The sequence below is a fragment of the Rutidosis leptorrhynchoides genome, chromosome 11 (assembly GCF_046630445.1).
Source record: "Rutidosis leptorrhynchoides isolate AG116_Rl617_1_P2 chromosome 11, CSIRO_AGI_Rlap_v1, whole genome shotgun sequence".
Taxonomy (NCBI): domain Eukaryota; kingdom Viridiplantae; phylum Streptophyta; class Magnoliopsida; order Asterales; family Asteraceae; genus Rutidosis; species Rutidosis leptorrhynchoides.
The window spans coordinates 408,925,884-408,944,329 of record NC_092343.1 but is presented as its reverse complement, the minus strand read 5'-3'; the positions used below and the strand labels follow the sequence as shown (position 1 = coordinate 408,944,329).

The 18,446-nt window shown below is 32.0% G+C and overlaps 1 pseudogene; it reads left to right on the top strand.

Annotated features, from left to right (window-relative positions):
- Positions 1-868: 868 nt before the first annotated feature.
- Positions 869-18,446, top strand: part of LOC139876209 (probable serine/threonine-protein kinase SIS8) — a 33,297-nt pseudogene continuing 15,719 nt past the window's right edge.

The following is an 18,446-nucleotide window of genomic DNA, read 5'->3' as shown; positions in this document are numbered from 1 at the left end:
TATATTTATAATTTTTAATTTTTAATAATTAATAATTATATTAATAATAATAAGAATTATAATAATAAATAACAAAAATTCTAATTTATATGTATATCTGTATTTATCGCAATATATACATATATCTATATATCTCTGTTGTATTTATATAACACTGTGTTTTTTTTTTTTTTTTATGATCGTTGAATTAATAATATTACTAATGATAACAATATGAGATGATAATAATAATATTATTATTGATAATACTACTGATGATTGTTAATTATAAAAGAAGTTTTAATATCTGATATTAATACAAATAATAATTAAGATATAACAAGTTACATGTATTTATGTATATATCTGTATCCGTATACCGAGTATATGTTTATATTTTTATATTAATTATGTAAAGAAACAATATAATGTAAGCATTATTATTTAATATTAATTTTATTATTAAGAATGAAACTAATAGTAATAATAGGTTTAATAATAATAATATTAATAACAACACTTGTATATCTCGAGCTTCATATATTTTGTATATTTCTCTACATATTTTACTCAAACAATTAGATAGTATTATACTAATTCAAATTAACATATATATACTTATATTTATATTTTTATTTATATATTTATTCACTTATTTATTTACACAACATTTTTCGTGAATCGTCGGAAATGATCAAAGGTCAAATGAATATATGAAACATTTCAAAATTTTTGAGACTCAACCTAATCGACTTCGCTTATCATGTCGAAATAATATAAATATTAAGTTTAAATTTGGTCGGAAAATTTCCGGGTCATCACAATTAGTATATCAAGTGATACGCGTCCGTATCAACTTATACAAGTAGGGCTGACCGTTACTAAACCCATGAGGACTAGATCTGGGTTTGCTCATCAACAACCACCTTCTCAGGCTTCATTTGCCTCAAAGATATCCAATTTGGTTAGTATGTCATCATCCTCGTTTTTTAAAGAGTTTGGCACACTTCAGGTACAACAAAGCAACTTTCAAATAGTTCATGTTTAATTTAAGCACAGTTGTTTGGTTAAAACGGGTACACAAACAAGGTTTTCCTTGTTTAGGTTACCTAGCAAGTGTGGGTGTTTTTCTTGACACTTGACCTAACCGACGTATCCACATGTTTGGATTTTGGGGTGTGCAGTTACATATATTTTGAAGTATTATTAAACTTATTTTTATACAACAACAACAAAACTCAATCCCGCATATGCGAGGTATGGGGAGGTGAGATGTAGACAATCCTTCCCCTATCCCAGAATAAAGACAAGTTATTTCTCCACCCAAAGTGAACACTCCTAAAAGTAGAGAAAGTCATCCCTCTCAATGTTTTATGGATAGAGAGATTGCTACCAAAAGGACCTCTGGCCTATAAGTAGGAAAAATTTTGATAATAAAAATAAAATATAAAAAATAAAAAATGAGACGCCATGAAAATGGTTGAATCAAATTTCCATGGGTTTTAAATCCTTTCTGGATTTCAATTTAGGCTCTAAGCGACAGTCAAGTCGCCAATAAATCGACGCTTGCTATTGAACTTTTCGTATTGAACTTATTTTTATATAAATGAAAAACTTTTCGTATACAAATGGCCTCTTTTTGCTTATTAAACAGGGCCTTAAAATTAACAGAACGGCCATGTGTATCCCCGTTACAATTCTTACCCTTTCTTTGGCCACCTTTAAGATGTTTACTTAGATAGGTTTGAACCCAAGACCTCTTTTGAGGAAATCAGGACGCCTTAACACTACATCATTTTCGTGTTGGTTAACACAACAAAAATAAGACCAAAGTTGGATACGTTGCAACTTTTTTCACTAGAAACTCATTAAATAGGGTGTTACCTAATGGATATTGTCATTGTTAAAAACCTTAAAACATGCTTTAAAGGTGAAGTCGAAAATGATGATAGAAGAGAACTACACAGATAATGAAGATCATTTACACAATACTTTTGATAGTGAAGGAAACACACCGAGGGGGCATATCGATCCATCCCCATTTGGAGTGTTTTTTTCCATGAATGCAGAGGAGTCCTTGAGCAGAAATTGGGTTACAGATACTGCCAACGGGAGTGAAAACAAACATTGGAAAGCATATCCATGGAAAAGTAAAAAGGAAACGCTATTATCGATCCACAATGTTTTGTCTTCAAAAGCATATCCATGGAAAAGTAAAAAGGAAACGCTATTATCGCAGATATCAAATGAAATAGAAGACATTACCCAACATGGTCCACAAATGAGTTCCATTGCTTCTGCAAAAGTAAATTGTCATCTTTGTGAACATAACAGTATTGTCAGTAATAAGATTGACGCTTCAGGTTTGTGGCCTTCAACATTTCGTATTAGTAGAACAAGTAGTATGAGTAGCACACAATGTTTAAGAGCATCAAAAGTAATGCCATCCTCAAAGTCAAAAATGAGAAAGATAATCTAGATTATGAGATCATGTGGGAAGACTTGATAACTAAACAACAGATCGGACAAGGTAACAAAAGGCCGTTTAATTTAAACATTTCATATTTCTTAATTTATTATATTATTACATGTAAAAGTTTTTTATTTGGCAGGTTCGTGTGGAACTCTATATCAGGGACTGTGGTACGGATCAGTATGTTCTCCATCTCCCACTCATGAATATTTTCTTTGAGGAGTATGGTTTGATGTTACTAGTTTTTTTATTGATGCACTACCAAAATAGATATTAAAGAAAATTCAAATGAAATGCGAATTTAATTATGCAGGAAGTCGCAATCAAGGTGTTTGAACATCAGGAACTTTCATATGATGTGCTGGTTTCATTTAAGCAGGAGGTATATATATATATTATATAGATATAGATATAGATATTGATTATGATATACCGGATTTGGTAAAACTTACATGGTGCATTCGATTTTTTAAGGTATCTCTCATGAAAAGGCTTCGACATCCAAATATATTGCTTTTCATGGGCGCCGTAACTTCACCTCAACATCTCTGTATCGTCACAGAGTTTCTTCCCCGGTTGGTTTTCTAAAAAAATTTATAATAAGTCAATTTTCTTCCATCGTCTAAATCGCACGTAGTATATTACATATTAACGTTTAGTGATAATGCTAAAAATGAACATATATTTCATAGCATTATTCCCCAAGAAAGACAAGCTTTTAGTTGCAATTGTTCTATTTACAAGTAATATTCGTTTAAATAATAAAAGGTGAAGATAAAAGACAGATTCGACGAATTGAAGACGCAAATGACCAAAAAGCTCAAAAGTACAAAATACAATCAAAGAGGTTCCAATTATTAATAAGAAACGTCTCGAAATTACAAGAGTACAAGATTCAAAACGCAAAGTACAAGATATTAAATTGTACGCAAGGACGTTCGAAAATCCGGAACCGGGACCAGAGTCAACTCTCAACGCTCGACGCAACGGACTAAAAATTACAAGTCAACTATGCACATAAATATAATATAATATATAAATAATTCTTAAAAATTATATATATATTATATTAATATTTAAAATCATCGGCAAACAAAGAGCCAAGGATGAATGAGCTGTAAAAACGAACTCCGCGACTTGCGGAGTTCGAAGGCCAAATGTACCGCGAGTCGCGGAGATTACCTGGACGAAAATTCCTATAAAAGCAAACGAATTCTGATCATTTTCATAATCGATAATCTATCTCTCTCTCAATATATACGTAAATATATATATATATATATAATTTATATTTTAATTTTAATTTTAATTTTAAATCCTAATAATAAGGGTATGTTAGCAAATGTTGTAAGGGTGTAAGTCGAAATTCTGTCCGTGTAACGCTACGCTATTTTTAATCATTGTAAGTTATGTTCAACCTTTTTATATTAATGTCTCATAGCTAAGTTATTATTATGCTTATTTAATCCGAAGTAATCATGATGTTGGGCTAATTACTAAAATTGGATAATTGGGCTTTGTACCATAATTGGGGTTTGGATAAAAGAACGACACTTGTGGAAATTAGACTATGGGCTATTAATGAGTTTTATATTAACTAAACAATACCTTGTTAATTTAATATACAAACTTATAATTCGACATATTTATATATAACCACATACGCTTGACTGGGTACGGTGGGCGGGATATCTATAAATACCAATAATTATTCATTTTACCGGACACGGAACTGGATTAATAGTTAATAGACTTGTTGAAACAGGGGTGAATTACATTCAAGGGTAATTGGTGTAATTGTTAACAAAGTAGTAAAACCTTGGTTTACACGCAGTCGATAACCTGGTGTATTCATTAAACAAAGTATTAAAACCTTGTTACAATTCGAATCCCCAATTAGTTGGAATATTTGACTTCGGGAATAAGAATAATTTGACGAAGGCTTTCGCTCTTTATATTTATGACTGATGGACTATTATGGACAAATCCGTATGGACATATTAAATAATCCAGGACAAAGGACAATTAACCCATGGGCATAAAACTAAAATGAACACGTCAAACATCATGGTTACGGAAGTTTAAATAAGCATAATTCTTTTATTTCATATTTAATTTCCTTTATTTTATATTTAATTGCACTTCTAATTATCGCATTTTTATTGTTATTGTATTTAATTGCACTTTTAATTATCGTACTTTTTAATTATCGCAAGTTTATTTTATCGCACTTTTATTATTCGCAATTTCATTATCGTTATTTACTTTACGCTTTAAATTAAGTCTTGTATTTATTTATTATTTTACATTTGTTTTTAACTGCGACTAAAGTTTTAAAATCGACAAACCGGTCATTAAACGGTAAAAACCCCCCTTTATAATAATAATATTACTTATATATATATTTTTATTTTTATAAAAGTAAACTAATATAGCGTTAAGCTTTGTTTAAAGATTTTCCCTGTGGAACGAACCGGACTTACTAAAAACTACACTACTGTACGATTAGGTACACTGCCTATAAGTGTTGTAGAAAGGTTTAAGTATATCCATTATATAAATAAATAAATATCTTGTGTAAAATTGTATCGTATTTAATAGTATTTCCTGCTAAAAATTAATAGTATTTTATACCCCTTAGCTTTAACTATCAAGTTATTTTTGGCGCCGCTGCCGGGGAGAAGATCTAGTTTAAAAGCCGGAAGCGCAACGCTACATAAAAAAAAAGATTTTTATTTTTAGTTTACTTTTTATTAAAATTCACTTTTGTAAAAATACGTTTTTAATTATTCAAAAATATAAAAAGAAAACAAAAATATAAATATTTTTAAGAGTTTGTTAAATATTTAAGTTTTATAAAGTTTCTTTATTTTTATTTTATAAAAATATAAGTTTTATTTAAATATTTTGTAGAACATAAAAAAAAGCCGAAAAAAAATTTAATATATATCTAAATCTATTTTTAAGATATTTTTAAAATTATAAAGTAGTTCTATTTTTATTTTAGTTTTTAAATATAAGTTTTTATTATATAAATATTTTGATTTAAACAGAAGATATAAAACAGAATATAAAAAAAACGCGTCAAATTTTAAACTGTACCTGAGTTGAAAATTGGAACCCCGCGACTCGCGGAGTTTGCTGCTTGGAATACCGCAACTCGCGAAGACACTCTAACACCGACAGAAACCCTAATCAGCATTTATTACGGGTAATTATTAATTATTATTATTAATAAACCCTAATTACTTAATTATTAATATAATTAGTTTAAGTTTTTAAATTAAATTGTATTTTAAATTTTAATTAGTATTATTATATATAAAATTAATATTTTTAATAAATAATTAATATAAAAATAATATTTTTATAAAAATTGTACTTTCTACAACTTTTAGTTTATTTTTATATTTTGTCCCTTTTTAATCGTTTTAGCATAATATTTGTATTTTTAGCTCATATTTAGTTTTAAACTTAGTTTTTCCCATAGTTATTTTTACTTCTAGATTTTTAGGCTTTGCCGTAAAATCTCTTAAGTGCTTTTTCTTTAGACTAAGATTTAAGTACTTTAGAATTTTGCGACGCCTTTTTAAGTTTTAGTTTCTTTTTAAGTTATTTCCATTTGGGATTTAGTTTTTCCTGTAAGCTTTAATATTTTTAGACAACTTTTACGTATGTATCAATTATCATTCCAATTAGTAATCTCAATTTGCGATTATAATTTTAAGTTAGTTGTGGTAATAAGGTTAGGTTAGTCAAGTGTTTTTAAGTGTTATAAGTTTCTTTTATTTTTCCGTCACCTTTTATTTTTCAACCATTTTTCTTTTTCAACCTTTTTCGACGAATTTTTTTTCTTTCTTATTTCTCGCTATTCTAGTTTTAGGACATAGATTTTTATTCTACTTCTTATCTAAATTTCTTAAAATTACGAAAATTTATTTTAAGTGGTTAAATTGATAGACATCAAAATTTTCTGGTTCGTAGTAATAGTTGGATTTGTACGTGGACCGGGTTATTGGAGCCAAACAGTCCTCAATTATATTGAGACCAAACGAATCCTGCCCCTCTGCTGCATCTTTTGGCTATTCGAAACGTGGGCAAAATCAGAAAAGTCTATTGATTAGATAACTTATTATAATTTTTCTTTCCTTTTAAAAACTAATAGGATATTCAGTGAATGCACCGAGCAAGACGTTCACCACCTTTTGTACGTTCACCACCTGTAACTAGATCAAGACATTTAGCAAATATTACTGCCGTTGATTTTTCTTTAGAATCGTCATCCAGTCGACCAAGTACTCCAGTTCAAATTTCCGATAATCCATTTTTTGAACCCGACCTCACAATTGAGAATCCGGAGAATATTCAGGGACGATTCGTAGATCCTGAACCACTAAACTTTCCTCCGGAACCACCAATCATTCAAACAGAGATTGTTGAGGAACGAACCATTAAATCAGAATCCTCTAGTGATTCCGATTCAACAAATTCAATTATGGAAGTAACAGAACCATTAAGTATGGAAGACCGAATGAGAGCTAAACGCACTGGCCAAGGTCACGCAATTACTCATCCAGACATTAATGCGCCAGATTATGAAATTAAAGGACAAATTCTACACATGGTGACTAATCAATGCCAATTTAGTGGTGCGCCGAAGGATGATCCAAATGAACATCTACGTACCTTTAATAGGATCTGCACACTATTTAAAATCCGAGAAGTGGAGGATGAACAGATATATCTCATGTTATTTCCCTGGACTTTAAAGGGAGAAGCCAAAGATTGGTTGGAATCGTTACCTGAAGGGGCGATTGATACATGGGACGTTTTAGTTGAAAAATTTCTTAAACAATTCTTTCCTGCATCTAAAGCCGTAAGACTTCAAGGAGAAATTGTTACATTCACACAGAAGCCGAATGAAACTCTATATGAGGCGTGGACAAGATTTGGAAAGTTATTAAGAGGATGTCCGCAACATGGTTTAGACACCTGTCAAATAGTACAAATATTCTACCAAGGATGCGACATCACTACAAGGAAAGACATAGATATAGCAGCTGGTGGTTCTATTATGAAGAAAACCGAAACTGATGCTTATAAAATTATTGATAACACTGCTTCCCACTCACATGAGTGGCACCAAGAAAAAGATATCGTTAGATCATCTAAAACAGCTAGAGCCGATTCTAGCCATGACTTAGATTCCATTTCTGCAAAGATAGATGCTGTGGAGAGACGAATGGAAAAGATGACTAAAGATATTCACTCAATACGAATTAGTTATGAGCAGTGTGGAGGACCACATTTGACAAAAGATTGTCTCAGTATTGAATTAACAATGGAACAAAGAGAGAATATTTCATACATAAACCAAAGGCCTGGAAATAATTATCAGAATAATTATCAACCGCCAAGACCGATTTACAATCAAAACCAGAATTATAACCGAAATATTCCATACAACAACCAACAAGGTCCTAGCAATCAACAAGTATCCAATAATAATTACAATCAGCAAAGACCTAATTTTCAAAACAAACCACCACAACAAACCGATGATAAAAAGCCGAATTTAGAAGATATGATGACGAAGCTAGTTGAAACTCAAACGCAGTTTTTCACATCTCAGAAACAAACTAATGAACAAAATGCTCAAGCATTTTGAAATCAACAAGCTTCTATTCAAAACTTGGAACAAGAAGTAAGTAACCTAGCAAGGTTAATAGGTGAAAGAAAACCGGGAAGTCTACCTAGTGATACAAATACTAACCCCCGGAATGAAACAGCTAAAGCCATTACCACAAGAAGTAGAACAACACTTAAACCACCTGAAATACCTGTAACTTCTGATGAAGCTATTCCTACTCCACAAGAACCACAACCTGATCAAGATAAGGAAAAAGAACCGGTAGTTGAAAAGGTTAATGAAGATAACACAATTAAGGATAAACCTTATGTTAAACCATACTAACCACCACTTCCTTACCCGAGTAAAATGAAGAAAGAGAAACTTAAAGCCGAGCAATCCAAATTCTTGGATATGTTTAAACAGATAAATGTAAATCTTCCTTTCATTGATGTGATTTCAGGAATGCCTAGATATGCTAAATTCTTGAAAGATCTAATCTCAAATAGAAATAAAATGGAAGAACTCTCGGCTGTTACCATGAATGCTAATTGTTCAGCAGTATTGTTGAATAAGATACCAGAAAAACTATCTGATCCAGGAAGTTTCACAATTCCATGTTTTCTGGGTAGTCTTAGTTCAATAGAAGCATTGGCAGACTTAGGTGCTAGTATAAATTTAATGCCGTATTCACTATACACTAAACTAGACCTTGGAGAATTGAAACCAACCAGAATAAGCATACAACTAGCCGATAGATCAATAAAATATCCTAGAGGGATAATGGAGAACATGCTAGTTAAAGTTGGTACTTTAGTATTTCCAGTAGATTTTGTTGTTCTGGACATGGAAGAAGATTCTCAAGTTCCTCTCATATTAGGAAGACCATTCTTAAACACGGCTAAAGCAATGATAGACGTGTTCGGTAAGAAACTGACCCTAAGTATAGAGGACGAGAGTGTTACCTTTTCAGTTGATAGAGCAATTGAAAAACCGCAATCTGCAGATGATACATGTTATTATATTCAAACTATAGATGCACATGCAGAATTATTAGAAGAATTTCCAGAATTACAAGGAACAGGATAATGTTCTTTAGGAGAAGGAACAGAACAAATTGATGAAGCTGAAATGTTAGCTACACTTATAGCTAATGGATATGAACCAACAACAGAAGAAATTCAAATGCTAAAAGAAGAAGACAGATATCGATATAAATCATCGATAGAAGAACCTCCAAAATTAGAGCTAAAGCCACTTCCAAACCATTTGGAATACGCTTATTTACATGGTGAATCTGAATTACCTGTAATAATATCATCTTCTCTTACTGAAAATGAGAAATCACAACTCATTTCTGTGTTGAAAGCTCATAAACCAGCCATTGCATGGAAGATTCATGATATTAAAGGAATAAGTCCTTCGTATTGCACACATAAAATCCTTATGGAAGAAGGTCATAAAACGTATGTGCAATGCCAATGAAGACTAAATCCTAATATGCAAGATGTAGTTAAAAAAGAAATTATTAAACTGCTAGATGCAGGTCTAATTTATCCAATCTCTGATAGTCCATGGGTAAGCCCAGTTCAATGCGTACCTAAGAAGGGTGGCATGACTGTCATTACAAATGAGAAAAATGAGCTTATTCCTACTAGGACTGTAACAGGATGGCGTGTGTGTATTGATTATAGAAAATTAAATGACGCCACCAGAAAAGATCACTTTCCCTTACCTTTCATTGATCAAATGTTGGAAAGATTAGCCGGAAATAGTTACTATTGTTTTCTAGATGGATTTTCCGGATATTTTCAAATTCCAATAGCACCCGAGGACCAAGAGAAAACCACATTCACGTGCCCTTATGGTACTTTTGCTTACAAATGCATGCCATTTGGACTTTGCAACGCCCCTGCAACCTTTCAAAGGTGTATGATGGCGATTTTTCATGACATGATAGAAGAATGCATGGAAGTTTTCATGGATGACTTTTCAGTCTTCGGTGATACATTTGAAACATGTCTAGCTAATCTTGAACGAATGCTTATTAGATGCGAACAATCAAATCTAGTACTTAATTGGGAGAAATGCCATTTCATGGTTAAAGGGGGCATCGTTCTTGGACATAAAATTTTAAAAGAAGGAATTGAAGTGGATAGAGCTAAAGTAGATGTAATTGCTAAACTTCCACATCCCACCAATGTTAGAGGAGTAAGGAGTTTTCTAGGGCATGCCGGATTTTACCGACGTTTCATAAAAGATTTTTCTAAAATTGCCACTCCTATGAATAAACTCCTAGAAAAAGATGCCCCATTCATCTTTTCAGATGAGTGTATCAAATCTTTTAATATTCTTAAAGAGAAACTAACTAATGCGCCGATCATAATAACACCAAATTGGAATCTACCATTTGAACTAATGTGCGATGCAAGTGATTTTGCAATGGGAGCCGTTTTAGGACAAAGGATTGAAAAACGATTTCAACCTATATATTATGCTAGTAAGACGTTACAAGGAGCACAAACGAACTATACAACTACTGAAAAAGAACTCCTTGCTATTGTCTTTGCTTTTGACAAATTTCGATCATATCTCGTTCTAGCAAAAACGGTGGTCTATACCGACCATTCTGCTCTTAGATACCTATTTTCAAAACAAGATGCTAAACCAAAATTAATCCGTTGGATCTTACTCTTACAAGAGTTCGATATTGAAATCCGAGATAAAAAGGGAGCAGAAAATCTCGCCTCTGATCATCTTTCTCGTCTTGAAAATCCTGAGTTAGAAGTTCTAAATGAATCGGCCATACAAGACAACTTTCCTGATGAATATCTATTGAAGATAGATTATAATGAAATTCCATGGTTTGCAGACTATGCAAACTACTTAGTATGTGGATTCCTTGAAAAAGGATTATCGTACCAAAAACGAAAGAAATTCTTCAGTGATATAAAACACTATTTCTGGGAAGATCCACATTTGTTTAAAAGTTGTCCAGATGGAATAATACGCCGATGTGTATTCGGAGATGAAGCCAGTAAAATATTAAACCATTGTCACACAGGACCAACAGGAGGGCATTATGGGCCTCAACTAACAGCAAGAAAAGTTTATGATGCTGGATTCTATTGGCCTACAATTTACAAAGACTCACACCTTCTTTGCAAATCCTGTGATGCTTGTCAAAGGGCCGGAAAAATAAGTCAACGTGATGAAATGCCACAAAATGTCATACAAGTATGTGAAGTATTTGACATTTGGGGTATTGACTTTATGGGTCCATTTCCAAAATCTCATAATAATCTCTATATTCTCGTAGCCATTGATTATGTATCTAAATGGGCGGAAGCACAAGCTCTCCCAACTAACGATGCACGAGTTGTAGTCAACTTTTTAAAACGTCTTTTTGCAAGGTTTGGAACACCGAAAGCTTTAATAAGTGATCGGGGTACTCATTTTTGTAATAATCAACTTGAGAAAGTTCTTAAAAGATATGGAGTAACTCATAAAATCTCCACCTCATATCATCCACAAACAAGTGGACAAGTTGAAAATACCAACCGAGCTTTAAAACGTATTCTAGAAAAAACCGTAGGACCAAATCCGAAGGAATGGTCCATTAAATTGGAGGATGCACTCTGGGCTTTTAGAACAGCCTACAAAACTCCAATTAGAACCACACCTTTTAGACTTGTTTACGGAAAAGCATGTCATCTCCCAGTAGAAATTGAACACAAAGCATTTTGGGCTTTGAGGACATGTAATCTTGATTTACATGAAGCTGGACGTCTACGATTAAGTCAACTAAATGAATTAGAAGAATTAAGACATGAAGCATACGAAAATTCATTAATCTATAAAGAAAGAACGAAGAAATGGCATGATAAAAGAATCAGAAGTTCAAAAGAATTTAAAGAAGGAGACAGAGTTCTTCTTTTCAATTCACGATTCAAGCTATTTCCTGGAAAATTGAAATCAAGATGGTCTGGACCATTCATAGTCAAAAGAGTTTTCCCATACGGAACGATAGAATTAATAAATTCAAATGGGATTGAATTTAAAGTTAATGGTCACAGAGTTAAACATTACATACATGGTCCGATGGAAGTTGACAATGAAGTTAATCATAATTTCACCACCCAAGAAAACCTTCAAAATGAAAACATAAATATGTTATCAACAACATATGAAAAATCAAAATTGGAATATAGGGAGGATTCAAATTTGAGTGATGAAGAAGAATTCCTATACAAACCTCCCATTCCAAGAAACGAAGAAAAATGTGAACAAGAAATTCAAATAGAAATGAAAGAACCAAGGAAAGAACACCCGAAAAAGGTTTACAAACCAACTCGACTTACTAAAGCAGGAGACCCGGGTGAATTTATCATTTCTTGCTTACTTAATGATGGTGCTGTATATAATGGACTCGCAGATTTAGGAGCAAGTGCAAATATTATGCCTCTTTCCTTATACAAAAGATTAGGCATGGGTAAATTAAAACCAACCAAAATAGGTGTTCAATCATTTGACCAAACCATTAAACACTCGGTTGGAATAGCAAATAATTTACTTGTTAACGTGGGAAGTTTGACCTTTGTTGCAAACTTCATAGTGATTAATATGGAGGAAAACCTTGATATTCCTCTAATTCTAGGTCGCCCATTTTTAGCAACCACCGAGGCATTCATTGATGTAAGAGAAGGTAGAATGACACTTAGGGATGGTGATACATCGATCACCTTTGTGAACCGAAAGTTTAGATCTCCACAAACCAAAACTGTTAGACCAATAAAAACGCATAAGTGTGGGGAAGATGAAGAAACACTTAATGATGATCCAATCACAAAGAATGCCGTTGATGATACGAAATTAGATGAACCCATTTTTAACAGTTCAACAAAGAAACTTTATAAACGAATTCACGATGCTAAGATTAAAGGAAACTTTAAGTTATATAACCGATTAATATCCAATTTATCGTCAAAAGAAAAGGCAATGTTAGTTAAATTTGTGAAAGTTACGGAGGAAATCAACAAATGGATTGAAGTAAAAGTCAAAGATATACAAGTTGTTGATGATTCAATTGAAAATAATGTTAACCACAATTTCAACTAAGTATAGGGGGTTTATGTATTTCTGTTAGAGTTAGATTGTCTGTTTTGGTGTAGTTCTCGAAAATGGAACCCGAATGGTCTTTCCCTAGCAGACCCTAAAGAACTAGTCTTCTCCCCCCATTCTGAATTTTTATTTTTTTAGGAAATGAAGACTGCCTGTGAACTAAACCATGGTCTAATGCTACACGCTTTGATCACTAAACGTAATAATGACACACTACCGAGTGAAATAGTATCAGTAATCAGAGAAAGATTGGACGGAGTTAGAAAAGAATCCAGATGCGAAGATAATAAGTTACAATTTGGTAAAGGAAAATCAAAATTCGCAGCGAAAAGAAGAGCACGACACCTAGAAAGATGTCACAAATGCGGAAAATGGTCACATGGAGGTAAATGTTCAAATAATCAAACCTATTCAAACACCGAATTTGTTACTTTATGCAGAGACGGACCGTTCATATGTTTAGAAGAAAAAACACTGAATGCTCGAGGTTACGCCTATGTAGCCATGGAAAACCAATTAAACCGACTATCTTATGAATGGGATAGATCATATAACTAAGAAATCTATTTCACAAGTATGTTTGTACAGTTTTTATTTTTTTTTATTTTATTTTTATTTTTAACCTTTTGATAATATACGCTAATTTGTTCGCTATAAAGTATTAAATTGGTATTGAATAAAATTAGGTTTGGCGACCGAAATTATTGATATCATACAAAAATTTATTACATCACTGCGAAATTTAACGTTTATTCTTAAGGTATAAATATCTTTAATCAATCAACCCAAAATATTTCAAAAATTCGTCATGAGTTAAATTAGGTCATGGAACCGAAATTACTTTACCGAAAATAGGGGCGCATATTTTTGATAATATTTGATTGATTAAAGTGGGATAAAAAGCCAAAAAGATTTTTAATTTTATTTTTACCATGTTTTTAAAATTAATATATAAATTTTAAATTAATATTGTACACTTTGTAAAATCAATATATTTAAAATTGTAAATATTCAAAAAATTAATATAAGTTTGGTGTGAATTTATAATATAAAAATTTAAATTAAGTTTGGTGTGAATTTTATTTTTATGAATTTTTAAATTTAAGTTTGGTATGAATTTTTAATATTAATTTTGAATTTTATGCATTTTAAATTTAAGTTGTGTGAATTTAAAAACAAAAATTTACTTTATTTCGCTAAGTTAAAAATATGATTTTTAAAAATCGTCGTAAGTTGAAGACTAGGTCTCTGAACCGAAATTGCTTTACCCAAGGGAGGGACGAGAACTTTTATTATCATTATTTTTAATCTTATTGAATTAAAGTATGCCAAAAACATTAAAAAAAAAAATCCAAAAATCTTAGCTTTTAAAACAATCGCTACAAAAAGACAAATTTTAAAATTTTGTCGAAGGACGGACTAGGACATCGATCCGAAACGACCTCGTCCTAAATAACAAGGGAAACAAAATTTTAAAATTAATTACTTAATTGTTTTAATTAGTATAAGATGTTAAAATATATATATATATATATATATATATATATATATATATATATATATATATATATATATATATATATATATATATATATATATATATATATATATATATATATATATATATACAAACTCCGCGACTCGCGGAGTTTGAAGGGTCAAACACCGCGACTCGCGGAGGGACCAAAACCCAGAAAAAAATAAAAACACAAAAACTGATCAGTTGAACATTACCACACAAAAAAACTGCGAAAATAACACCCGAAAAAACCCGAAAAAGACCTCCCAAAATCACAATTTTTAATCGTTAATCATCAAATCTTTTACTAAAATCATGTTGAGAAGGATGCTATCAAGGAATTACTCAAGAAAAACGGTAAATTTCTACACCTAAACACCATTTAATCCGAAAATTAGTGTTCTTGAGCAATTTTTTCCCCAATTTAATTTTGATGCTTTTTAGTGTAATTATGCTTAAATTGTTTATGTATTATGCCTGTATAACCTAGATTGATGCTATTTAACATGATTAGAAGCCTTAAACTTCAAATTTTGAGTAATCTAAGGTTTGTGTTCTTGAGCAAATTTGGGGCTTTTTGATATAAACAGGTTATGGCCGATTTTTGTGATGAATTGTTGCTAAATTAAGTAGTGTAACATGTTTAGGTAGTTAAATGATCCAAACTTTGAGCCTAAACATGATTTTGAGAATTAAAGTGGACTTTTTCAAGTCTAAAATTCATGAACTTGATTTTTGAAAGATAATGCCATTTGAAACTTGTTTAATTGCTAGTAATGATTATTTTGACATGTTATTTGAGTTAAATGCTTATGAACTTGGCGAACATTTTCGTATATGCTTATTTGAAAAAGTGTAGATTTGATAAAAATATGAAAATGAGCTTAAGTTTGATATAAATTGATCATGTCATTGTAATTATTTTGATTGATTATTTTGCTGACACTAATGCATATTTGGATGCACAAAAATTGTGTTTGATGTGTTTTGCAGACTGAAAGGGGTGAATCTTCATCCCAAGCTCGCAATGCTCCTGCTGAGAATGCGGAACAACAGGAGGTGGATAACTACTACAAACAAGATATACCTCATCCAGTCATGACATTTTCTGATATGCACTTGGAAGATTTGCACCCGAACCTGAGATTTGACAGACTTTGGATAGATTATCCAAAATACCAAAGGGGTTTGCATACTCTTCATTCTAAAGTTGTTGAGGTACCTAGGGTCATAGAATGGGGACCATTAGAAGCTGTAGAATTGGCCGGGCCAATTAGGGAATTACTTGCACAGAGGTATGGTAATTCTACTTTTAACGACTGGGTACGTTTATTCACCATGCGTAGACCTGTATATAAAGTATGGTGTGAAGAATTGTTGTGTAGTATAGAATTAAATGATCGGGTAGCTAGTTTAACCGATAGATATTTTATTAGATTTTTGTTAGGAGGTTCGATGCGCCACATGTCTTTACTAGACATGGCTCAGGCTTTACGTATATATACGCCTGAGGAGTTAGCATCTGCCGATTGTAGAGGGTTGATACTAAATGGTAGAAAGATAGATGAAAATTTTGATACACATGGTGTATGGAGTCAAATGACAAGCCATCACCGATTCAAAGGGGGAAATTACTCTTATTTGGATATAGATAGAGCTGAATTAAGAGTAATTCATAGGTTTTTAGCTAATTCGATTACACAAAGAGGTAAGAACAAAGAAAAGGTAAATGAACAGGATTTGTTTTACCATATGTGTATTCGAGACCCACAAAGCGCTGTAAGTATACCTTATTGTGTGGGTTATTATTTATCAGCTATGGTTAGGGGGATGAGACCGCATAGCATAATAGGAGGTGGTATATTTATTACTTTGATTGCTGAATATCTCGGTGTGGATATAAGTCGGGGGGATTATTAGTCGAAGAACCAGAACCCCGCGATACAATAGGTTTAAATGTATACCATGGTGCGAAAGTTTTGAAGAGGCGAAATAACGCCGCAGTACAATACCATGGTAGACATCCACAGGTTGAGAGAAACCAACAGCAAGGTAATGTAGGAGGGGGAAATGAAATGCAAGAAATGCAAAGGTTTATAGCTTCACAGGAGTACGAAAATGCTAGACAAAGAGCATTTGAAGATTGGCAAGTTCATCAAAACCAAATCATAGCTTATTGCCAACATATAGGTAGAAACTATATTCCTACTCCAAAGCCCATATTCCCTCCCTGGTCTATAGAGATTCAACCACCGTATCCTACGTATAACCCAGCCGAAGCATTTTATAGCACCTATGGTTATGCATGGAACCCCTACTGGTATCAGTATCATCCCTAGTCTACTTAGTTTTATTTATTTTGTAATTTGTAATGTTGATACGTTTAATACTTATGTTAATATTGTAATAGTTTTTATAATTTTCTAACTTTTATTCTTAGATTTTAATAATTTTTGAATGTGGGGTAATATACCAAACTTCAAAAATATGTATATATGTTTACAGTTTATCTTATGTACACAACAGGGTAAAACAATGCATTTTCAAAGACTGGCATTAAGTTCAGCAAAAGCAACTAATTTTGACGACAAGATGCAAAATATATGTGAAATAACAACAAGACGGAATGAACAAATGATATGCACCATTTATCATTCAGCAAGCAAACACAAATATGTTTGGAAACTTTGGTAAAATTTAATCATTTTCGCACAAATCACCCTCAATAATTTAAATTGTTACTGATTTCTTGCAAATGAGGGCATTGCAAGATCTTAAGTGTGGGAAGGGGTTAAATTCTTTCGGATTTTAAAATTTTTACTTTATACAGTTGGTTACCATTAGAAATACTAGTAAAGTAGTAGTTGTATTAGAATCTAGTGCTCTCTGATAATAAAGAACAGCCCTAGTCTTATATACTGACTACCCAATTCTAGTAAAATTTTTCAAAATTTTCAACTAAATGAACTCAAAATCATGTTTATACATATTTATGAACAATAAAACTAGGTGTTAACACCGAAATTATTGTTATCTCGAAAAGGACATAAATTGAGAAACAAACCAAAATGTTAAAATTCATTTAAAATGGAATAGAGGACAATAAAAAGGAAAATAAAAGCCAAGTGTGGGAAAAATTACCAAGTTATCTTAAACATATGTCACATATTTCTGTAACAAATAACTGAAAATACTTTTGCTTTGGACTAAACTAAACTATTTTACCCGAGGAAAGAAAAAAAGAGATGGATCTACACGATGAATCAATTCCATCATTAAAATGAAGTAAAGTCTTCCGAAAAAGAAACGCGCTTCTTGATTTAGGTCAGGAAGTTGTCGTCCAGACCAGCTGTAGGTTGACGAAAAACCTAGAAAAGTCATCACTAAAATCAGCAGGAAATCCACGGACCTCAGCATCAAACAGGGTCGCCAAGTGGTCAGACTTATCCTAACCATGAGAGGATCTGTCTTGTAAAATGGGGAGGGCACCGTGCAAATTAGCTGGATAAGACTAATGAATCAGATCCCCAGAAAGGATAATCTCCTTAAAGATTAAAAATCAGCTTTTAAGCCTGATATTACTCAATCCTAGAGATTGACCTTAAAGATTGAGAATTCAAACTCATGGAATTCAATGATATCTAAACTCGAGCTTGAACGAGAAAATATTTTGATCAAATTATAAACCGATTTGTTTTCTGAAAACCCATTTTCAATGCGTTCAT